This window comes from Chinchilla lanigera, unplaced genomic scaffold (genome assembly GCF_000276665.1).
Source record: "Chinchilla lanigera isolate Chin_1 unplaced genomic scaffold, ChiLan1.0 scaffold00044, whole genome shotgun sequence".
NCBI lineage: Eukaryota > Metazoa > Chordata > Mammalia > Rodentia > Chinchillidae > Chinchilla > Chinchilla lanigera.
In genome coordinates, this window is record NW_004955445.1 from 4,047,601 (window position 1) to 4,073,508 (window position 25,908).

The window sequence follows — 25,908 nt, forward strand, 5'->3', positions numbered from 1 at the left end:
ACCTCCGTTGTTCCTAAAATTCATTCTTTGATTTTAGAGAACTCAAACTCATCCCAGATATTGTTCAGGTTGGGAATTTTTTTCCCCTATATCGCGGGATATCTAGAAATTTCATTATACTATTCAGAATGGCGTCCTATTTACAATTTACGAGTAATGTATTTGTGGAATATTTTATTTGATGTTCTGGCTCATCCTTGATTGTAATTAACTGAAATAGCAGAAAGCAAGACCATGAAAGGTATATGTGAGGGGCTACTACTGTGCATTTTCATGAATTTAAACAGACCCCAAAACCATTGCCTATGAAATAAAATGTTGATGGACAGGATTACAATAAAATTACAAACACCCGACTACCAAGGACATCAAAAGAATGGAAAGAAAAGCCAGTTTGGACTCCAACACACAGAGAGGTCAGAAATCACTTCCACTCTCACTATAGGAGGAATAAAATAACCCTGAAAATCGACATGTTTCCTTAGACTTAGCAAATGATTGAGGTCTCAGGGCAAACTGCCATGCAAAGCCTTGGAGAGCCAGGAATAACAAGAACAGCAGCTCAGGAGGAGCCAAAGCTGCGGGAACAGTGAATGGCAGAGACACAGAAGGCAGCTGACAAGTCCCTGGAGGATGAATGTACACTGGCTTGAGAATTAGTACCTCCTGGGGATGCTCTCTTAGGAAGGCCCTTGACTTTCAGATGCTTTAACCTCCATCAATAGATGAAGATCACAGAAAAATTCCCTTTATGCTTCAGAAGGTGGGAGAGGAAAAGCAAAAACTGGCAAAAACACCTGAGGGCCTGATTAAAGCTCTGCCTTCAGGGAAGCTAAGTGACTGGAGGCTCATTTAATTAGCAAAGGGCAAATAAACCACTGCAGGCCCCTCTAGGCTCTGGCTAAAAAGGTCTTCAGCTGCAGCCCAATGATTCAGGCCAGTAAAAAAAATTCTAGGTTTTCACAGGACATGGAAGCTCATGCCTATTATACCAGCACAGGAGAGGCTGAGGCAAGAGGATTGCTGTGAGTTTGAGGCCAGCCTGGGCTACAAAGTGAGTTCAAGGCCAGCCTGAAGCACATAGCGAAACCTTGTCTCAAAAAGACAAAGAAAGAGTCTAGGCTTGAATTATAAGACTATAGAGTGTGTCCATTACCAGGAGCTCGATAGGGCTCTAGAACAGTAATAGTCCAGCAGATTACCAGGAACAGAGGTGCAAGACCCAAGGCCAATTTTAGAACACACTTTTAGAGAAATTGGCAAAACAGGAAAGAAAAAATTTATAGGAAACCAAAGACTCTAGGGCCTACTGCTAAAAAAAAAAATTAAAAAAAAAACACAGCCAGCTACTCCTCAATTTAATACAAAATCTCACACTAAAATTCTGTTTATTTCTCATAACTAGATACATTATATTTCACTTTCACTAAAAGAAAAAAGAAGTAAAAGGCATTTGAAAACACAAGAAAGACAAAATCTGAACAGACAATTTAAGCATCAAAAACAGTCTTAGCTAAGACAAAGATATTGGAATTTTGCTACAAAGAAAATTTAAAAGAAATATGATTAAAAATGTTAAGGAATTCAATGGAAAAGTTAGGTATACTAGTAAATGAATAAGGCCTCATAGGTTTGTCACTACATTTGACACATCTAAAACTAAACAATGATGAAATTTGAAGATACATCCATAGGTTTTAAAGTGAAAAACAAAGATAACACAAAACTAGAACAAAAACTGGAATATCATACCTAATAATCTGAACTAATTATAAAAATGTAACCTAAGTATAATAAGTACTAGAAAGTGAAAGAAGAAAGACACAAAATAAATACTTGAAACTATATTGTTGTGTGCAGGCTCTTAAATTAATGCCAAATGATCAAGTTTCCGTGTAACTTCCAGGTTCCATGTAGCAAACATGAAGCGTGATGAATTCTCAACTATCTAAACCTGTGCGCATTATATTCAAATTGTAGAAATTTAAAAAGACAACGTTTTAAAGAGGAAAAAACACCTTACTCATCAGAGAACAAGGACCAATAAATTAGATTTCTAATCAAAAACCATACAAATAAGAAGAAAAGGGCATGAAATAATGTAAATGTTGAGAGACAGAGAAACACTGAGTTAGAATACTGAATCGAAAAAATCAATTTTAAAAAGTGAAAGAAAAATATTAGAAAAAGCAAAAACTGAGGGAATTTAATTTTTAACCAGTAGATCTGCCTTTTGAGAAATATTAAAGAAAGTTCTTCCAAAAAAAGTTAGAGTAGAAACATGGATCTCAAAACAGAAAGTAACAATAGTAAAGAAGGAACAAATTGAAATAAAAATAAAATCTTTAATGGTTCTCATACTTGATCTAACAGATCATTTTCTATTCAAGTGAATAACAGCAACAATAAGCCAGATGATTATAGCTACAGATAAGTGAAACAAATGACAGTTGTGTCACAAAAGTGGGAGGGCAGAATCAGAATGCATGGTTACAAGGTACATGCAGTATCCATGAAGCAGAATGATGTTGCTTTAGAAAAGACAAATTCATTGTAAATATGTATTCCACACTATAAGGAAATAACTTCATTAAAAATAATATAACTGACATACTAACGTGGGAATCATATAACATGGAATCATACAAAATGTTCAATCAAAACCAGAGAAACTTGAAAGGGGAGGGTGAAACAAATAGCAAAGGCAATTAATTGAAAACATTTGCAAACCTGGAAGATATTAATCCAATTGTATGAAAATTAGTTTAAATCAGAATGGTCTACCTGCATCAATTAAAGACTTTTAGAATGGACAGGTAAGACCAAACTATAGATTCTCTACAAGAAATTCACTTTAACAGGAAAGATGCATATATCCTGAAACTAAAGAGGCCAGGGATATAGCTCAGTGGCACAGTGCCTACCCAGTAAGCAAAAGGTCTTCAGTGCAATTCCTGGCACCAAAAAAATACAAACAAAAATATAAAAGTAAAGAGCCGAAGAGATAACATGCTATCGTTAATCACAAAAAGTGGAGTAGTTATACTGATTTTGTACAAAACAGGGTTCACAGCAAAGAAAATTATCAGGGATAAAGACAATCACTGTGTAATTATAAAAGGGATCAATTATACAAATCAATTATCTAAGACTTAATAATCTTTAGTGTGAATTTTCTAACAATAATTTATAATGTAAGAGACACAGACTAATAAAGATTCAAGGAGAGCCAGCCATGGTGGTGCACATTTATAATTACAGCACTCAAAATCTGAGGCAAAAGGTTTACAAGGTCAAGCCCAGCCTGGGCAACTTCATGATTCAGTGAGACAAAATGAGACCCAGTCTCAATACAAAAGTAAAAAAAGGAGGGACTGGACATATTGTCTAGTGTGAAGAGTCTAAATTCAATCCCCAGTACAGGAAAAAATGCAAAGAGAAATAAATTAATCCACTATTATAGTTAGAGACTTAAACATCCTCGCCCTCATCAGTAAGAGACAAATCAATCAAGTAGAAAATCAGTTAAGGGCATAGATGAACTGACAATAAACTTGCACTAAACTGTCAGTAAACTAGATCCTATAGAGAATACTTTAACCAACAACAGCAGAACATACACTCTCATCACAAAAACATGAAACTTGCATCAAAACAGACCACATTCAGGGACATAAACACACTCCTCCGAAATTTAAATTAGTAGAAGTCATACCAAATTTGCCCTGAAGCCACATTGGTTTTAAACTATAAATCAACAAAACAGTGATAAGTGGAAAAACACAAATAAATGAAAATTAAAAACTTCTATGTAGGGGCTGGGGATTTAGCTCAGCGGCATGGCTCCTGCCTGGCAAGTGCAAGGTCATGAGTTCGATTCCTGGTACCGGAGAAAAACAAAAAAAAAAAGTTAAACTTCTATGTAACACAGAGAAAAAACAGTAGCAAAGGAAATTAGAAGAAAGGAACTAAATGAAAATACCATTAACCAAATTGTGTATCATACAACAGAAGTAGTAGGGGAAAATTTATAGCATTGAATGCATATAGTGGAAAATAAAAATCAAAATTAATGATCTAAGCTTCACCTTAGCATAAAAGAGGGAGAAAAAATGGAGCAATATTTACCGAAAAGAAACAGAAGAATAGAAATAATAAATGTTGTAGCAGAAACCCATGAAATTGAAAACAGGAAATCAACAGAGACAGTTGAGAAAATCAAGCACAGCTTCTTTGAAAAGATCAATAAAACTGATGAATATCCTGTCAGGCTAGCCAAGAAAATAGGAGTGAAGTCACAAATTACTAACACCACAATCAAAGAAAGACCATCGCTTCTTATCCCATGGTTACCAAAGGGTATATAAAGAATTCTATAGCACAAATTCGGTAATTTTTATGAAGTGGACCAATTCCTTAAAGGGTATATGCTACCGAAATTCACAAAAGAAGAGTAGATAATCTGAACAGACCTATAATCTGTTACAGAATTTAGATCTTTAAATTTTCTATTAGTATATGCTTGCAATATATAGTAAATACACTCATTCTGGGGAAATGGATCAATAATGAATGACCTTATGAAATAGAAAGTATTGAGGCTAGAATTCACAGGTAAATTTTATTAAAAATTAAAGGAAGAAATAATGCTAGCTCTCCACATAACTTACAGCATTACTGTGTGACAAAAAATGCATAATCAAACTAGAAAAACTAAAGGAAACATAAGGGAAATGAAAGCACTAAGGGAGAGAGAGAGAAAAATAAGTTTTATCTAGCTGGATTTCTTCAGAACTGGCCACATCCTTCAGAAAGCCCACTTTCCCCATGGTATAGACGTCTCCCATTCTTTCAAGTAAGTAAGCATGACTGTACAGAAAGGAATTAGCATGTTTTCTCACCAAAGGCAAGAAGGGTAGTAGAAAAGGTACCATGCTCGGTAGGGGATAGCAGCAGATCATCATTCGGGGCAGTTGATTGAAAGAAGAGAAGGTCTCGTAGGCTGTATGTACAGCAACAGATTCACTGATTATCTCAGTCTCCTGGATGTCTTCTCCTCTTGTAACTGTACCCAGGTACTACTGAAAGAAACATGTTTAATAGTTGTTTCCATAATATAGGTATTTTACATATGTGCACACTACATAAGATATATACAGTGTATACACATAAAAAAGTGTATAATGCATAACATATACATGCTTTCAAATTCAGAATATGTACAAGAAAATTACTAGCATTCAATTAAAATTAATAAAAGATCTGAAATCCCAGGATCATATTGAGTTTAAACTTGCAGGAACCTCATCTGACTTACTAATTACACTTGAGTTACGAATCTATTTGCAATTGATTAGTACTTCAAGCAAAACACATAGGGCTTTTGAAGAAATAGCCAAAAAATAAAACTCTGCTATTAGCAAGTTATTTCTGAAACTAGCTCCTTAAAACACTAATCCCAGCTCCTTTGTGCATCTATTTCTGCTCATTTTCTCCCTGTTCCTTGGCACTTGAAATAGCACTAAGGGATATCACTTGCTGGAGTGTCTTTCTTTTCCATGCCAATCCTGCTTTCTCTGAAGATTCTTCCTGAGATCCATCTGTTATCTTTTCTAACTGCCCCCCACCCCAGCCCTGGATTTAAAATATAAACCTAGGCACCTGACATACTGATTTATTTATGCCAGGCACCATACACCATATACCATAACATGGTACGTTACCAAAATAACATACCATATTCTTAAACCAATAAAAAAGAAATGATAACAGAAGTTCCACCTTACAAGATACTGAGAGAGGACAATAGTCGATTAAATTTGGCCAAACTTTTCATTCCAAAGGATAAACATGCTGCAGTGGATGGGATATTCATACAGGCAGGGGATTCAGACTAACTCCTCCTTGGACAATTTGGTTAACGTCTCTGAGCCTCAGTTTCCCCATTAGAAACATGGATCCAGGGACAGAATCCATCACTGAGATTTGTTGTGAGCAGCAAGTGTCCATGAATGTGCTTCAGCATGATGCCTGGCATAAATCAATCAGTACATCAGGTGCCATCCTAATTACTTTGTATTACCATTGCCATTACTCCTATTTTGCATACAGATCTATCATTCTAGATTTCCAGATTCAGACGGCACAAGCATGGTCTTCTTTTGTTCAATTACCTAATACATTTTTAAATATATAGTCTGAATGGCTTCCTTTGTGACAGCATGCTTCGTTTTAAAAATATATGTGGATATAGCATTTGCCCTATTCAGAGCTTTGTGTCCTTGCTAATATGTTTACAATGAGACAGTTCAGTATCATAAAGTGGTCCACAGGTTGTAGTTGGTTTACGTTCCATGAGAGACTAAAAGAATATTGAGACCATGCAAGAAAATGAAAATGGATTTTGCATCCTATGCCAACTGCATTGGAGGGTCCCTGCCTGGAGGTTGGTATTAAAAAGATGCCATGCTAAAGGTCACTCTGCCCATGAGAAGGTGGCACTCATGAATCCAAAAGCAAGATCAGGAGGAGAAAGTGCACATATTTTTGATGTAGATTTACTACTTTTTTCTAACTGACCACATAATTCAAAAATAAATAAAGAAACTGGTAATTATATAATTCTGGATTGGTTGTTAGTGGGATTTGTCATTCCATGAAGTTTAAAGAAAACAAAATTAGTAGCATGAGCCCCAGCTGTTGACATTTCCCCCTGCTTCTTGGCACTCTATTATCTCAGCTGGTCTAGGCATATCTCAGCAATTACCATAGTTGTGCAGGCGGCTCTTGGGCCACTTAAGCTGACACTTTGAAATATTAGTGGGGAAATGTTGCAGGTGCGATGGGCTGGCAGAGACCCAGCAGCAAGTTTGCATCAGCCCAGAATTTTAAAAAGTTTCTGCACTCTCCCTTGTGTTATTAAGCTGTTACAATTAGAGGGAACAATCCTATTTTCTTTGGCAGGCAACTTGTTTCATCTGTAAAGCACCATCACTCTCCCAATGAAAAAGAAAGCATCTTTGCTAGGCTACGATGGTGGATGCCATCGCCGTTATGTACGTTATCCAGGAGCAAGCCCAGAGAGAACTGTGTGTGTGCCAGGCTGACAGGACACAGCGCTTCTGTCCACACCGAGACAGGCTCACTCAGGTTTCTCATGCCCCTGAACGCTTCTCTTAACACGCAGAACGCTCAATGGCCACCGTATTCTCTCCAGTACTTTCACTGACATTAGTCTTAGGTTCGTTCAATTCTAATGCACCTGGGTACTAGCAAAGGTGATTAGAGAAGATGAGATGAAAATCATGCATATCACAATCACTTTTTAAACACTTTTAATATGAGATAATATTAAAGATTCATTGTAAAATTTGTTAGAAGTGGCAGGGGAAGGGTGGCTATGCAGGAAGAAAGCGTCCTTTATCAGTTAAAAAGGCTTACAGTGAAAGCGTTAAAAATGTCACAAAACAGTGTGGAAATATAAACACACACAGGCACACTTGCAGGCACACACAGTCATTTTATCAGGCACTCTTATGCTCAGTGACTGAGGCGAGTAAAGAGCAAGAACACTTTATACAGTGTATGTATCCTCAAAGTCTACAGTGGTGAATCCAAAATAGTGATTGTTCTCAATGGATTTCTGATTCCATTATGTTTCACTCTACTTTGTTTTACTATTAAATCTCTATTGTGTCAACTCATGTTATTAAATATTCTAACTGTTGTGAAAATTACAGTTAAATGAAATACCAGAGCCTGCTACACAGTAGTCATTCAGTATATGTTTATTGAAGTTGAATTTGTATCTTGTTTTGACATAGATATATGCCCGATGCATATACCCTTTGTTTTGTGTAAGTTTTAAAGGAGAACATGGGCGGGTCAAGCCTGTCTTCCCAAGGGCAACACTCAAGTTAGCCTTAAGCTCAAACATCATTCTTGTACCTTTCAGCAATGGAGCTACTTACTGTCATTAGAACTTAGCTTTTAACATGAGAGTGTAAGAAGAAGGTAGGGTGGTGTAACTGTGACATGAACCATATTTAGGTTAGCGTACAGTTTTTCAAAATTAAATTCGAATAAGTTTTGGAGTCTGGTAATTATCATAAGGCTACTGAAAATGAGTAACACAGCCTAAGTTTATATAAAGCCCACAGTTTTTAAAAAAGTAAACAGCCAGTATAACAAACATTCAATGAGATATATTTAAAAATTCAAAAGCTAAATAAAAGTGAAGTTCTAAAACATATTCAAGTAACATGTAAGAGAATATGAAAATAATATCAGAGGAAGAAGAACAAACTGAAAACAAATAACATGGTAGATTTAAGTCCTAGAATACAAATTATTATTTCAAATGTAAATGTATCAGAGGTTGTCAGAATGAATTAAAAATTCAAAACTGCTGGGCCTGGTGGCACAAGCCTATAATCCCAGCTGTGTGTGAGGCTGAAGCAGGCTGATCACAAGTTTGAGCCTAGTTTGAGCAAGTTAGTGGCTTAGTCAGATTCCATCTCAAAATAAGAAATGAAAATCAATCTAGGAATGTAGCCCAGTGCAAAAGCCCTAGTTCAATCCCTAGTCTCTGCTCTCACCAAGAAAAGAAAAATAAGATAAAGAAAAGTGTCACTCAGTTATATGCTGTCTACAAGAAGCTCACCGCAGGCATAATATAATTTTTAGCAGCTACGTCCCTATAACAGTATAAAACTCAGTAATCAAAGGCAATGACAAACTCGATGGACCTCAGGGCCATGACACTGAACGAAGCCAATCCAGAGTCTGTGTATTATAAGATACCAGGTGTATCATATGCTCAAATTGGTAAAAGTATAGAGATGGGTAATAGATGAATGACTCCTAGGAAATGGAGGAGCAGAAAATAACATGACGGTTGGAGTAAATATGAAGACGTAGCATGAAGGAGTTCTTTCGTTGTTCTGTTTATTGGTTGGGGTGGTAGTTACACAAATTCACATATGAGATAAAATTGCATAGAAGCACACACACACATACAAATGCAAACTTCAAATGAGTGCAGGTTTGGGAAAAAAGTAAAACAGAAATGTGTATAGCCTAGTTAACAATAATATACAAATGAAGCTTTTCTGGTCTTAATATTGCACTGCAGTTGCATAAGATGCTACACTGGAGAGGACGGGGGACATGGGGCTCTGCAGTTTGTGCAACTTGCTCAGTTTATACTCCTTTTGAAAATCTTTTGACACTTGTCTCCACAACAGAGGTGTCGTTGTCCCTACCTTTGAACCTAACGAGTCCTTTTAACTGCCTCAAGGAATAGAAAATGGCAGAAGGGATGAAGCATGACCTCGAAGGTAATTAGAAATGGACATGTGGCTTCTGCTGCACAGTCTCAGAACACCTGATGGGACACTCCCTGCCACCACGGAAGGCGTCTCAGAGTCCTGGGGCAGCCATACCTAGAACTCACTTGGAGAGATCACATAGAAAGAAGATGCCACTGGAGCCCCAGCTGTTCCAGCCCCATCCTTGGATTCTTTCTAGGCCTGGAACCAAATACTTTGGGAAAAAGACTTTTATTGATTTATTTTTTATTTTAAAGAGGAAAAAAGCAATAAAAACTATACAGAAATTCAAAACAAGATGACAGGAATTTAACAATGGTTGTTAAATTGCAAATGGTTATCTGCAAAGTATTTGCTCAGGCTACCAGATATAGGCATGCAAGATTGATCAAACGTATAAGCACTCATTGTTCCTTTCCATGAACTAATATAAATTAGCAGTACAATTATCTTAGCTCTCGTGTGTGTATATATGTGTACATATATATGTTTTCTCTTCTTTTCTCCTTGAAAAAACTTTTAGATGACTTCAGATTTAATCAATACTGGATGACAAATACATGAGACTATTTGAGCTCAGTCAAGCCTCAGAATTGTAAGTAAAATAAATTATTATTATTATTATTATTTAAACTAGTGTTTGACAGTGCTTCATTATGCAGAAGCAGGTACCCTGAGCGCAAAAGACCAAAAACTTGCAGGTCACATTGGTGAGGTAGGAACCAAGTTGAAAAGGAAAGATGCATTTTATGCACCTGACCCTTTCAGGATGGAGATTACAATTAAATCCTACATAACGTTGCTGATAGTTGGCCTTTCCAAATCCCTCTAAGACTATTAGAATCATCTCTGCTTAAGATTCAACCAGGTCGAACTCTTGGTCATAATTAACTCAGCTGAGTAAATTAATGTTCTTTAGTAACACTCTGTGTTCATTCTTTTCCTTTATTCTTGATGAGAAAAGGTAGAGCTAGCACAACTGTAGTTAGGAATGGTTTTGGTTTGCACGTGAAGAAATCTAACTTAAATTTTTAAAAGGTAAGTAAGTAAATAAAGTACTACCATCCCAGATTCTGGAAAATTCCAGAGGAGTGATCTAGGGCTGCAAAATATCAAAAATGAATATCTCATTGTTTCTCCTCTCTTTTGATTATTGTGTTGGCTTTGTCAGCAGATAGGTTCTTCCTTTATGTCAAAAATAGTCTCCTGGAGTTCTAGGACTACTCCCAGCTCAGCAACTGCAATGGGAAAGAATATTTCCCTTTCCTAATAACTCTAGGTCATTTCCAAGAATCACATGTCATAGGACTACTGTGTCACTTGCATAAATCAAATCCAATCATTTTGCCAAACCTGAGTTCTAGACCAACACTGGACTTTGGAATTCAGTACCAAAGCCAATGCATGGTCTGCTTGCCCTCACTGAACTGTAAATACTGAGCTCTGGGGAGACTATTTCCTAAAAATCAAGGCAAAGTGCTATTATCATATTGAGGAAGAAGCAGAATAGGCCATACCCACTCTGTGGCTTCGTATCTCCTCACAACCCAGGCCTCTGTTTCTTCATCAGGAAAGTGAGATAGTAAGCCATACAATTAACAAATGCCTATCCATTTTATTTGAACCGTTTCATTCCTAAAATTTAATGGTTTACAAAGATGGAGCCTAAACTTGTTATTGTGGTGGCACAAGGACAATCTCTTACTTCTGATATCATCATTGTGATGATTTCTTCCACTGCAAACTGCCAGCAAAATGGAGAGAGAGAGTTTCAATCCAAAAAATAAAGGCAAGAAAATCCCAAAGCTCTTCTCTGCTCTCTCCCTCTCCCTTGCTTCTCCAACAATTGTGCAAAATAAGCCGCTTGCCAGGCCTGTAAATCATGCAGATTGTTCAAGGATCTGTGGTCACTCCAGTCATCTGGCTGTTGAGGAGGACAGCCCGGGAAGGATTCTCTTGTTTTCAGTATTCTCTAATAAAGCCTGTCTTGATGGACATCCCCAAGCGTTTCGGTGTCTCAGTAAATCTGCCATGATTCGCAGCATCCCAGTACTGCCGACTGATTTAATGAAGCGCTGTGTTGGAAATGATTACCAGGCTGATAGAAGTGTCACACGATGCTGGGTGGCTCAGAGTGCTGCCTTTCACAAAGAGCCTTTGGGGTGCATGCGAAGGAGCTTGATGCTATAAATATGGACAAGCAGAAAGAAAGTGGTCCGATTGCAACTCCTCTCAGAAGGCAATTAGCCTTCCATTGCTCCTGCTGCCACTGCATTAATCGGTCTTTTGTTTCATTCACACCTCGACTCACCCCTAGGAGCCTGCGCCTCGCTGAGCTGCGGAACAAGTTCACACCCTGTGCTTTCCAGGTGCTGAGCAAGCCATTTGCACTTGTCACCAGCATTTGTACCTGTGACTTGCTGAAGCATGGAATGGAATGCTTGCTCTTGCATTTCTTCAGAGGCATGCATACAATATCTTCCCTTGTCTCTGACATTGGAGTCTCCTTGGACTTCTCACCCATACTTATGCATCATAATTATCCACTAAAAAAGACACTCCTTTGCCTAGTTCTTTTGAGATCTTCAGGCTACCTCTTGGTTTTCACTTGCCTTCTGCTTATCTGCTCCTGGCAAGAATGACAATATAAACAGCCACAGGAATTGGGCAGCAGTGAGTTTTGTGTGCTAGGCATAGCTCCAAGTGCTTTCCATGCTTAATCTAATTTAATTCTTACAACAACTATTTTCTATACATCACAGACAAGAAACCAAGAACAAGACAGTTAGGAATCGAGCCCCAGATTGCACAAAAGACCCAAGTAAAATCTTTGACAAGAAAATATTTCACTCAGTACGTAGTAATTGTTCATGGAGCATTGGTATAGCGGAAAGAGAAAATACTCTAGCTGATAAGAACAAACATAAGACAGTAGACTTGGCATTAGTAGCTTTTAGCTCTGCACCCATATGGTTAGTGAGAGTGGAAACTCAGGGTTTCCAAGAACTTGGAAGTTTGAGGCTGGGAACCTCTGGCCTCTCCTTGACTCCAAGAGCCCAGAGAGATTGCTACCTGGGAGACTGAGAAGTTTCCTGTCTGTCTAATGCCATTTATGGAGCAAGTTCTAATTGATGCTGTCCTTGGGCTTCCTGAAATTTGTAATACTGCCTGCTTCTCCCTCTGGGAGCATCAGAAACTAGAAGGGAGAAGGAAAGAGAGGGATTGTGGCCCAGCAAGTGGAATAAGTTCAGAAATAAATGCAGTGAGGCAGAAAGTGGCCCCACAGGATTCTCTATTGAATCTCCAAGGTGGTAATGAGCTCCCAGGGTATTTCCAGGGGCTTAGATCCACTGAGCTTCTCCTCTCTACTCTCAGTCCATTTCAGGTTTTAAAAACTGATATGATTTTGGTGAATACTAATCCCCAGTGCAGTGCCTTTGCCAAAAGTCACTATGGCTCTAAACTAAGGAGAAAAAGACATGTTGCATATTCTATTACAGATATTGTACAAAACAGTTGTTCTTCCTCCTCATGACCTTTACAAAGACTGCACAATTTTCAGTCATATCCCAAGTTCAACTACTCTTGTGAAATCATCCTACTTATTCTGGAACGTGTCTACCTCAATTTTCAAATTTTTGTATCACTTACTACAGCAGAATGACACTGTTACATGCTGAGCTGATCTGTATTCCCTGGTGGTTTGACTTCTGGGTCATCGCATTTTACTAATCAATTTTGTAAGGCTGTAGTGTACACAATTCCAGTACATTTCTTCTCCAGAAGCCTCAAATGGAAATGACTACAGGGATGGAGCAGCTAAGCCCCACTGAGGAAATGCTAGGAGAACCTGGAAGTGGCTCTTCTTCAGCAGCAGAAAATCATTTCCAGATCTACATACAGGACAACGCTGGCCACTTCTAACATTACTGTGAAAATAAATGCTAAATCTAGGCTGGGTGTCTGTGACATCCAAATATTCCAAATTTAAAGTAATATTCTTTAATTTACATTAGGTACCAACCTTCTTTTGGCTAAACAAGGTATCCTAGAACAATTTTGACTGAAGGTTGACCAAATTGGTTAAAAGACCATCTGATGATGTATAAGCTTCAGGGTTAATTAAGTTCATTGACAAATATTTATGAGTATCTTCAATATTCCAGAAACTGGACTTGTTACCTTAACCACTTTAGCGAATGTTTAACGTTTTTCTCTTTATCTGTTTTCATCTGAGAAGTAAGGCCACCTTTATAACTAACTGTTACAGTTGATACATTGTATCATCTTGAGGAGCCTAGAGGCTTGGCTAAGTGACTCAGCAGTTCTACATCCTGGAGAGAGAAGGACGTGCCCTTCCTGCTGTAGGGTGTTTTTTGGTATTTATCCTGAGCCTGTGCTAGAGGAAGGCGCTGAGACAGTGTGGGTGTGGGCGGATAGCCGGCATACAATGTAAGGGAGGAAAAAAGGTTTGTTCCCATTTTTTGCTCTGGCTGCTTTGGCTGTCTTGTGCCACCTTGAAGTGTTGCCCTTGTGCCCTGGCACTCTGCCTTGGGACCAGCTGATTATGGACTAAAACCTCCACAAACTAAGCTAGATAAGCCCTTCCTTCCTTAATTCTGCACTTTGGGTATTTTGTCTCAGCAATGCGAGAAAATAACTAAGATACTAAGCAAAGTCATAGGATAAAGGAGAGAATTAAATAAAAAAATGTATTTAAAGACTGAGTATGAGTGCTGGCATCTAGAAGATAGTAAGGAGCAGCAAAAATATGTTAAATGATTACAGTAGTATTTGGCATGATTATAGTAGAAAAATAATAATTACTATTTACTGAACACTGAGTCTTCCTTACAAAAACTCTCTGCAAAAATTACTGTTAGTAATTGTAGTAACAATAGAAATAATTTTAAAAAGCAGCAGGTGATATAGTAATGTTAGCAGCAGTAACAGAAAGAACTAAACAGAAACATATTTAATGATATTGGGAGCAGTATTGATATTTTAAAACCAGAGGCTTCACCACTTATACTTTTCATGTATTTCTCTAACCACCATCAGGAGTCCATATGGCATTGCTGGACATACAGTATATCAATAAATACTTGCTCAATTGGATATTTATCCCTAGAAACCCATTACAATCCTAGTTCTACTCTATTCTATTTATATCCAAGAAAGATTTATGGTACCTAGCTCTTTTTATGTGCCCACTGATCAACTACCCAGATGTACCACTGAAATCTTCAGCTAGAAGCAGCAATTCTCTCAGATCGCAAGAAAGGAAAGATGAAGTTTCTCTTCACCTCTACAGCAGGGGAATGGTGTCCTGTTGGGGAAAAACAAGAATGCCAACAACTGCAAACATTTTTTTAAAAAACACCTGAGTAAAGAAAACTATCTTTTAATGCCAGGAACTGTCAGAGAGATGCACCAGTAAAATCTTTCACATATTTTGTCCACGCAGCAAGAGCATTTGCTTTCCTGTCTCATTGCCCCATCTGTGAGAGATCCGTACTTCTTCCCTCCCTCCCTCCCCAGGCCACAGCCAGGTGGTAGGAGCAACTCACCACCCCTTTGTGATCTCCCCGACAGGGAAGAGGTAACCACGTGTGTCTTGTCCTTCTTGATTCCTCATGGTGGGGTTCCTGACCTTATTTTCATGGTCACGAGCTTCGAGACAAGGCATGCTTCATTTAACATACAGCTCCTGCCAGGAGTCACCTCTAGACTTAATGAGCAGATGGATGATCCACCATACAGGAACCAGAAACTATAAAAACAGCATACACCGCGAAAGCTTCCAAAACCAGTGAGCAAAGGATTCACATTTCAGTTTTACAAAGACTTTAGTGTCATTGGCAAATCCAAATATATTAGCAAAATTGGTGGAAACTTTTAAAGGGATATATTTGTAAATTTGGTTATTCAACAGATTCCCTTCTATTTAGACCTCTTTCCATTTCTCCTAAAAGTGAACAGGATCCAAAATCTAAAATACTTACTGTTTAGTCTTAAATTTATTTTTATTCTTCAATCACAATCTTCTTATGCCCCCAACTGCCGAGCAAGAATTCTAGGCATCATAATTTTCCTCAGTTTATACACCACATTCAAACAGAAACTGAAATTTCTACAACACTAATGTTTCTACTTCAAAGTATCTATAATTTTCATGAAGTTTGTCTATTTGTATAGCAGTAAGAAATACCTTTACCAAAAGCAAATCTGACCTTCAACCTCCAACTAAGTCTCCCCCAAAGACATTACATTGTCCTTGGGATAGGGCTCTAAAATCCTCAGAGAAGATCATAAATTCTCAAGGATTAGACTTCTTGCTACCTCTTACCCCATTATTGTTTTATTACGATTCTATAATCCAGCTAAACTAGATTGATTATGGTTAGTTCTTGGAAAAAGTGTCATTATAATAGCCAACACTTTTTCTTGTAGTCAGTCTCTAAAATGGACTTCAAAAATACTTCTTGGTGATGCTAATGTGCTTATCCAATCATCTACCACATTCTCTAAGGTTTGGTCTAACTGACCATTAGAATACAATAGCAGAAGTAGTGCTTTTGATGGTAGGCCCTAAATAACCTTGCCATTTTCTCCTTATGTTAGTACATATTTTGTTCAGGAGAAACTAAACATAACATCATGAGAACACTTAAGCACAGAAGGTACCCGGTCCTCCTCCCACCAGCCAGCACCAATTTGCCAACCAGGTTTGCATGCCATATTGAAAGAAGATTCTGCAGCCCTCGCCAGTTAGTTATTCGGATGACTGCGGTTCCAGCTGGCACCTTGCCTGTGACCTCTTGAGGAACCCTGAACCAATACCGTCCACCTGAGCTCTTTTTGAACCATTAAACTCCATACAAATGTGCAGCTAATTTGCTTCAAACCACTGATTGTTGAGGTGATTTGTTGCACAGCGATACATAACTAATTCTACTCATATAATACTTGTTCTAAATACTCTGCATAGCGTCACTATTTAATCTGGACAATGACTTCCCAAAGTAGTTACTAGTAGTGATCCCATCTTACACATAAAGAAACACAGGCATTGAAACAGTATCCGTGTTTTTCCCAATGACATGAGACATTAAATATGAGAGCTAGGATTTGAAACCAGAATTACACAAACGATTTATGAAATATTTTTTCTCTCGTATTTCTGATTCAAACTGCAACCTTTGCAAATGTGATGGCAGACCTATCTATAGTCAAGGGATTGCCTGTCGTATTCACATTCTCGCTGTTCAGAAATTTCCATTTTCTTCATCAGACTGGAAGGGGTGCAGGTAACTCTCTAATTCCAGTGGTCACCTAACATTTCCATCCCGCTGTAGGACATGGTGACAGTACAACTTGGATAATGAATGAAGGACTTATACGCACAGCATTGCACCACCCTATCATCTCTGTCAGTTAACAACTGCCCTTGAAATTAAATCTGGAGATATTAATGGTCAATCTCAGGTTAAGGTCACAGTCAAACATGATAGATAGGTAGATAGACAGATGATAGATAAATAAATAGATAGATAGATAGTAAATAGATAGATAGATAGATAGATATTAAAGAAACACGTCCTGTAATCTAAATGAATTGGTAATGACCTGTACTATTAACAATGCCCCTAGAAGGTTCCCAATTAACAAAATCACCTGGTATAATGACCCTATCAGCTCTGGAAACTTTGAGAAAGATCTAAAGAGTCATTAAGAGGCCATTATCAACCTTGACACAAGGTCATGTGTACTAAAGATTCAATTTCATGCAAACCAGGAGCAAAGTTACTTGCGTGAGAAGCAAGAAGTGAACAATAACAAGCCATCTGCAGATGTACAGAGAATTTCGTCTTCATGCTTCTAATACAAACATCGGAGTATTTTTCACTGATAGCTTTCTTTTTTGTTCTTTGTAAGATTACTTTTTAAAAGTTAAGATTTTTCTGTTCTATTATTTTCCAAAATGTCACATATGACTGTTTTAATACTTTCAGCTTCCAATTATTGAATACACATTTTAATATAGGGAAAAATGGAAATTTATCTTTATATAACATCTCACACATGGGTACTATGATGCAGGGACTTTCATATTCCACACCTGATCAGTGGTAAGTTGGGACAATTTAAAGTGTTCAGAAAGCCCTTAGGAAGTGAGGGTAAAAGTAGATGCATGTTACATAGTTTTATTCTTTCATCAAATACTTTATTTGGTTAGCATATTTAATTAGATTTCTACTTTTTGCCAGACTCTGCTTTGTCTGATTGTAAATAATAAATTAAAAAGATAAACAAGTTTTGCCCTCATGGAACACGTTATTTTTTTCTTAGGAGAACTAAAAATAGGCAGTAAAAACAAAGATGAGTACATAAATCAACATGTAAGTTTGGAAGTGGGTAATTGCCATATGGAAAAATAAACCAAAGTAAATAGTAAAGAGGGAATAAGCAAGAAGGCCACTAAATAGACCTGCTCAGAGAAAGGCCTTCTGGTGAGTCCTAAACGAGAACCTAAATAATCCAGAATTTAGGGGGAAATCGGCAGGCAGAAACAAAACGCAGCAATTCAATTGCGGAAACGATGTTGAGGTGTTTGATAAATAACTTGAAGAGCATGTGAATAGACAGAGGTGAGTAGAATGGGAGTGAGTACAAAAGGAGTTAAAAAAATTCTCTTTGCTTTTATCCTTGTCTTGCTGTGTGTGAAAACTAAAGTTACTTGGCTAAAATCTGTCCCAATTTTATTATCTGCTGCATGGGAAGTTGTTAGAATTTAGTGCATATTTTCCTTAGACCAGGAAACCTTATGTGCATATTATAGATGAGAAAACTGAGGCTCAAAGAATTCTTATTCTTTGGCTAAGACTAGATAGCAAATAAGCGATCAAGCTAGAACTCAAATCTAAGGCTCTTTGATATCTAAGTCTATGATATATAAGGGAAAAGAGTTTAATATAAGGAACCAAAGAATATCAAGATTTTGAAATCCTTCGTTGAATTCTTTACTAAACCTTTTCTCCTCTAGTTCTGTTGTTGAAAGAGAAAAGATTGTGGTTGCTCTTCAAAAGTTTAACTTAATCCAATTTCTTTGACAAGACCCCAGTTGGTCCCTAGACATGGTCCATTAGTCAACATGACTCCAAAACGTCTACAAATGGACATTCTCTAGTTAATACTAGTACAGACTGTATGTGTGTATTTGTATAGATGTATGCATACATAAACCTGTAACTGTATCTGGAATGTCTCCCACAGTCTCATGTACTTGGAGGGTGACTGGGTCATGGGGGTGCTGTACTCATCACTGGGCACACCCATTCATGAGGTCAGAAGCAGAACGCAGAATGCACCGTTAGAACGCCAACCCTGGTTGGGTCGCTGAAGGTGTGGCTTGGAAGGGTGTGTGCTTGTCCCTAACTCCTCCCTTCTTTTCTGCTTTCTGGCTGCTATGGGTTGAAGAGCTTTCCTCCACTATGCCACTCCGCCATGCTTTTTTGGCTTTGGAACCAGCTAACCAGGAACTGAAATCACGGACCAAATAAATCTCTCCTCCTTTAGGTTTTGGGTATTGAGTGATGTGTCTTAGTAATGGGCAGGTGATTAAAACAATGTATATGAGCATTTCTAGTATATTACTATGTGCATCTATATTACATGGGAGAAAAAAATAAGTGCTATTCGACTTCAATTTGGCTCAGAAAGAGACTCTTTCAAACAGAGTATTGCCCTTATCCCTCAGCTAAACAGAGACAACAGAGAAAATAGAGCATGTAGCGTCCAGAACACTGCCTGCATGGTTAGATTGCAGACACCGACAGTCAAGGAGAACGGCAGTGATGTACATCCATTCCTAAAATTCTCACAGAAAGATTAACAAGCCTATCTATGATGACCAATGAAGGCTTTGAAAAAGAACCAACTTGTTAAGGTTATGAGAAATAAGCAATAGTACACCTTGAAGAGAAATTACCAGGCACAGCACTCATAGTTCTGCTTGTCAAATTCATGTGCTAAGTAACCAGAGGTGAGCCAGAGGGCCAACCGAACTCTAAGAGCAGCACAATATTTCCTCCTAGAGCATCCATCCCACTCATTCTTAATTAATAATTTGAAATCGAACACATATTCTTTTCATTTTAAAAGTAATTTTGGTAGTATTTTTAATTAAAACATGCAAAGGTACAAAATGCTTTCCAATTTCCATTTGTATTTATTGTTTTGTTTTATCAAGTGCCCATCCACTGAGTGAGCCTGGCTTCCTCAGTATAACCAGAGCTCAGTGATCCCTGCTCTGTGGCTCCCCTGGGTCCTCTGGAGCCATCCCCACCTGCCTGTACTCCCAGGGCTTCCCTGGCTGCCCTCCCCAGCTGCGGCTGCCTTTCCTGTCTGCTCCTGGGTGAGGGGCCAGGACTGCAGCTTAGCTCAGCTCTCCTCTACTTAGTCACCAACTTTGTCTGCTTGATCCAGTGCTGTTATGGGCTATTTGGGCAGCAATTGCCATTGATCTCCTGTGTACTATATAATAAACAACATATTGGGAATGGGGTGAATGTGGAGAAAATAACACATAAAAATATAAGGGCTTTAATGTGGGCGTGCCCAAGCTGATACAGGAGCCCAGAGGCAGAAGTCATTTGTCTTGCCTGAGGCTGTGCAGAAAGTCTGTGCTAAAAACTCTAGATTTTGAACTTGAACAGGAGTCATTTATTTATTTATTTATATTTTTTTGTAATATTGTAGGATTAAACCCAGGAGTTCTCCGTTGCTGAGCTACATCTGCATTCATTTCTATTTATTACTTTTTATGAATATGTGTTTGTGGTATGCAAAGCATAAATTCTTTATGGGGAGTTGGTACATGTACAGGACACATCTTAATTCTTTTTATTTTTCCTTCCCCTCACCCCTCCGTCTTTTGATTCTCTTCCCATTTGCAATAGATCTATCTTGTTTCCTATTATATCTACTTTGCATTTAGTTTTTAAAATTTATTTGTATTTTAGTTTTTCTCATATATATAAGAGAAATCATGCAATATTCAAGCTTGTGTATCTGTTTATTTCAGCTAACATTACGGTCTAAAGGCATATCCATTTTCCTACCAATTCCTCAAATTCATCTTCTTTATAGCAGAGTAGTACTTCATAGCATATAAATACCACATTTTCTTTATCCAGTCATCTGTTAATGGTCATATAAGCCACTTCCAAGATTTTGCTATTATGAATTATGCTACTATAAACATATTTAGGTACATGTCACTGTAATATGGCATCTTTAACCTTTGGGAAGATACCTAGAAGACAAATACCTGGGTCAAATAGAATTTCTATTTTCAGTTTTTTGAGAAATCTCCATATCAACTTCCATAGTGTTTATGCTAAGGTACATTCCTACCAATAATGTAGAAGGGTTCTTTTCCTCAGTAGCTTCTCCAACATTGTTATTGTTTGATTTCTTCATGATAATCATTCTTTCCAACGTAAAATAGAATCTCAATGTTGTTTTAATTTGTTTGTATTTCTCTAATGGCCATTTCTCTAATGATGTTGAACATTTTGACATGTAGTTATTGGACATTTATACTTTTTTTCTGAGAAGTGTCTATTCATTTCAGTTGCCCATTTTTTGATTGGGTGTTGCATAAAGAATGTCTTTGTGTTATGTTCTGACACCCTCATTGATTTCTGCCATTCATATAATGCTTTGTTTACTCATATGCACATCATTAAGTCTACAATGACAAGAACACACTGAACACCACTGTAGCATCCATTCTCATTTTGCTCATGGAATTCCTGGAGATCTTGGTGAAACACAGATTTCTGTTCCCAGCAACTCCTGTAGTTTCTCATGTATCAAGCCTGTAGCAGCACCAACAAGTTTGTGCTTCTCAGTTTCAGCTAGTGCTACTGCTGGTCCAGGGTTAACACTTTGAGAATCACAACTCTAATGAAAAATTTAAGATTACCTAACAAATTCATGGCCATATCTTTGATGGATGTACAAACTAAATCACAAGGACAATAAGTAATTCACCTACATTGCAAAATTAGTCAACGACTTAAAGTTATTATTTGGAGGCTGGTGATTTAGCTCAGCGGCACAGGGCCTGCCTGACAAGTGCAAGGTTGTGAGTTTGATTCCTGGTCCCAAAAGAAAAAGAAAAACAAAACAGAAGAATAAAGTTATTATTTGGATCCTATGAACATTCCCTTCCTTTAAAGATTCTCCAAAAACCAAATTGAGACTAGATTTCTTTTCATAGTAGTGGAATTATAGACCATAATTTTTTCTCTCTTTGTGATAACAAGTTAGGCATTAAACTTTCTTCCTTCTATAGAACTGTTTAGGTAAACTTTGGTTCAATAAAACCAAGTTACAGTGTTACACTGGGGGGCAAACATCTCTGGAACCTTTACATGGTACCTGTATATAGCAACTGACACAACCAGAGGCAGAACCCAAGGACGTACTTGTCAGAAATGAGAGATTCATGGTGAAAATGAACAACAAAAGTGCAATTATCAAAAGACAAATGCAAAATCCTCTGCTGTATCATGAGCAGAATGTGTGACTGAATTTCAGAGACATGGGAATTTCAAAAACAAGCAACCATCTCTATCAGTCCTCAGCACCACAAATCATCCCGATGACACTTAATGGCGGCCCTCAGCCTGCAGATAATTAGCACCACTGCAAAAATAGTTTAAGAAAGAGGACAGCTGACAGAAAGTTAAACTGAGCAGCCACACCTAATAATGAGTAGAGGACATGGGAATTGTCTATTTCCAAAACCCTTTGAAATACAAAGCATCAACTCCACCATGATGAATAATATACATGACTGAATGATAAACTTATCTAGGTAAGATGATGAGTTTAAAAACATATCTGAATTGGTTTTCTATGGCTGTATAAAAGGTTACAACAAATGTCATGGGTTAAAAAATTACCCACTTAACACCTCACATTTTGGTCTATTAGAAGTCCAGGTGGCCTTGATAGGCTGCCTGCCCAGGGTCTCACAAGGTCAACATGAAGGTGACAGCAAAGTTGAGCTCTTTTTGGGAGGCTCTGGGAAAAAGTCAGCTTCCAAGATTATTCAAGTTCCTGGAACAACTCAGTGCCTTTTGGTTGTAGGACTATGGTTCTCATTTTCTTACTGGTGATTGGCCAGGAACCTCTTTTGTCTCTTGGAGACTACTGTCCAGGCTTTCTACCTCAGCATCCTCCACTTCAGCGAAGAAAAATCCCCTTCAGGTCAAATCCCTCTGATCTTTAAAATGTCTCTGATTTTCCCTTCTGGCTGCCAGCTGGGGAAAGCACCATTTATAGAGTTTACACAATCGAGCCTACATTGACAATCTCCCTATTTTAAATTCAATTGATTAGTTGCTTTTTGCAAAATTTCTTTTATTATGTAGCATAGATAACTATGAGATGTAACATCAAGGATCCAAGGTCATTGGGATTGTTAAGCATTTCATCTAGCCAAGTATCAGCAACCACAAGCATGAATATGTTTGTAACCATATACATTGGTGCATGTAGATGTCCATCATAAAGAAGAACACAAGCAGGAAAACATGTACATGATCAATGTGCACCATTGATGGCTTAATTCACAAATAACTAGACTTAATCTACTAGTCTGCAGGCATGCCCAGATTAAGAAATTACATAATATAATCCAGAAAAGCAAATTCTGAGAACAAAGATTCCATTAGGGCTCCCCAGTTCAAAAATCTGGAAGGACAGGAGTCATGTATCCTGGTCAGCTTCACATCTCAGGAGGTTCAGGCTAAACAGGGTGAAGTCAGCTAAATTCAGTAGAAAGCTTATGACAGACCTTGCTTACACTCAGTGTGTACTGATGGGGAAAATCCAATTAGACACAGCAGCTCAACTGTGACTGCATGCCTTGAGGTTACCAGCACAGAGAAAATAGCTGTTTAATCACCAAATATTTATTGAATGTCAGACACAATTCTAGGCGCCATGAATGTAATCAGAAATCAGACATATGAGGTGGCATCTTTAATAGGGATTGCAATCTACAATGTGGCAGAAAATGAGCAGATGGGATAAAGTAAGTGATGACGGACTCTGATAAGTGCTACAGAGAAATTATAAAGTAGACTCAAACTTGAGAGAAGGCAAGCATGGTTAGAGGAAGATATCTGGGTCTAGAAGTTTTCATTGGAAAGGGGACCTGTGACCATTAATTGCAATATGTCAACTTGACTGGGTTAAGAAATACTCAGGGTACTAGTAAAGCATACTTCTGGGTATGCTAGGGTGAGTCATGGAGGCTTGATCTTGGGTACTGCCATGCTCTGTGTTTGCCACAGCTAACCAGCTTTGCTCCTCCATGCCCTGTTGCTGTGATGTTCTGCCTTGGAGTCACCTGACCACGGACAGAAACTTGTGAAACCAAGAGCTAAATAAACCACTACCTCCTTTAAGCTGCTCTGCTAGACATTTTGTCTAGCAGCAGGAAAACTGATACAGGCCACTCAGACTATTGAGAAAAAGGTGCTTAAGGCTGAGGGCACCTCCAGAGGACAGGAGCTATGAACAAGCCTGATTAGAAAACAAGACACTCTCACCTAAGCAAAGGAGCCCAGAGAGGTTAGTAGGGGATGAGGCTGCTGAAATAGTTAACGACCACATCACATCGCCCCTCACAAGTAGAAGTAAGCGGGTTACACGTTATGCCAGTGCATTGGGAAGCCACAAGACATGGTCAAGATGATTCCAGAACTGGAACAAGAAATGTAGAAAATAAGCTTGAAGCATCTGATAGTGGCAAAAGGGAAATATGGCCATAAGAAAAAGAAGAAAAGACAAAGAACACTCTTTAAGGGGATCCGCCAAAGGAACAGGAACCAACTGAAAGAGCCACCAATGGGCCAACCGGGAAACATCTGAGCAACACAATACAATGCTACTGAATTATAACTAAAAGCATAACATAAATGTATGACTCCACATTGATACAAATGAATGGTCTGTTAGATGAATAGAGCAAATAAAATAAATATGATGGGTCAAAATAGATAAATCTCTCACCCAGAAGAATTAGGCATGATTTACAAACTTCACTTTAGAAATGGTGGAGTGTAATTCTCCTCTCTTTAAGAGTGGGCTGTGCTTAGTGACCTTCTTCCAAGCAGTAAAATATGAACAGAGGAAGAAAAAGAATGACTGCAGTGAAAAAATGTGACAAATACTACTTCAGCAGGGCAGTCAAGCTTAACCTCTACAGTAACACATCCAGTTGAGAGTATCTGTCCTGTTACGATGTGAAGATGATGTTTTGCATTCTCCTTCCCAAACCCATAATTTCAGTCTAGTTATTTTAAAAAGTCACATAAATTCTAATTAAGTGACACTCTAACAAATACTAAAGTAATACATTTCAAAATAGCCAGGTGATGTAAAACAAGGAGAGACTGAGAAACTCTCACAATGAAGAGAAGTTTAAGGAGACAAAAGGACCACAGGTGTTGTAATATGGTAATATTTTGGGTGAAATCTTGAAATAGATACAGTAAATGTCAATTGAAATAGGTGATAAGGAAAAGACTAAGGATCATGATAAACTAATTGAACAGATACAGTATAGGTCAATTGAAATAGGTGATAAGGAAAAGACTAAGGATCCTGATAAACTATGGAGTTCAGTTAAGAATAATATATCAATATGGATACATCTATTATGAAAAATATACCCTCCTAATTTCTTCATGATAGAAGAACCTGGACATGGAGTATATGGCAACTCTATATTATCTTCACATTTTTTCTGCAAGTCTAGATCTATCAAACATAAAGAAGTTTATTTTTAAAATGTTAAATGAGTCCAGGAAGAGAAAATGAAAGAAAGAAAGAAAGAAAGAAAGAAAGAAAGAAAGAAAGAAAGAAAGAAAGAATTAAACCACCTAATAGGGTAAGCTTAAAAAAACTCATAATACAGACAAAAAAAAAGAAATTTAAATGAAGAAATTGATGAAGTTAAAGGATTTCAAGAAATACAGAAGATGAATTTAAGATGGAAGAATGGAGTACAAAAGAAAAGCAATAACTGAAGTTTAGAAAAAAAACTGTACAACTGGAAATCTATATTTGAATGACTTTTTTCAAAATTGTGGTGGTTTGTAAACCTGAGGAGATTTGTAGCCTTTGCTGTAAATTCATAAAATAAAATTTAAAAAAGCTAAAGGAAAGGATGAGAAGCAAGGGGCAAACAAATGGACTAAACGTGAGAAGGAAACAAAAATCAGGAACTTTCCAGGGATTATGCTTCTTTTCTCACCATACGTGGGATTGAACCCAAGGTCTACACATTGAATCTTTAATAATAATAATAAAAATAATAAAATAATGTCCTTTAATAATCATAATAATAATATTAGTGAGACAAGTGCTCACTAAGTTGCACAAATTGGGCTTGAATTTGTGATCCTCCTGCCTCAGCCTCCCAGAGTGGTAGAATTACATGACTGTGGGATGTTTTCCCTTTAAAGACGAATTTAAAAAATTTAAAATGCTT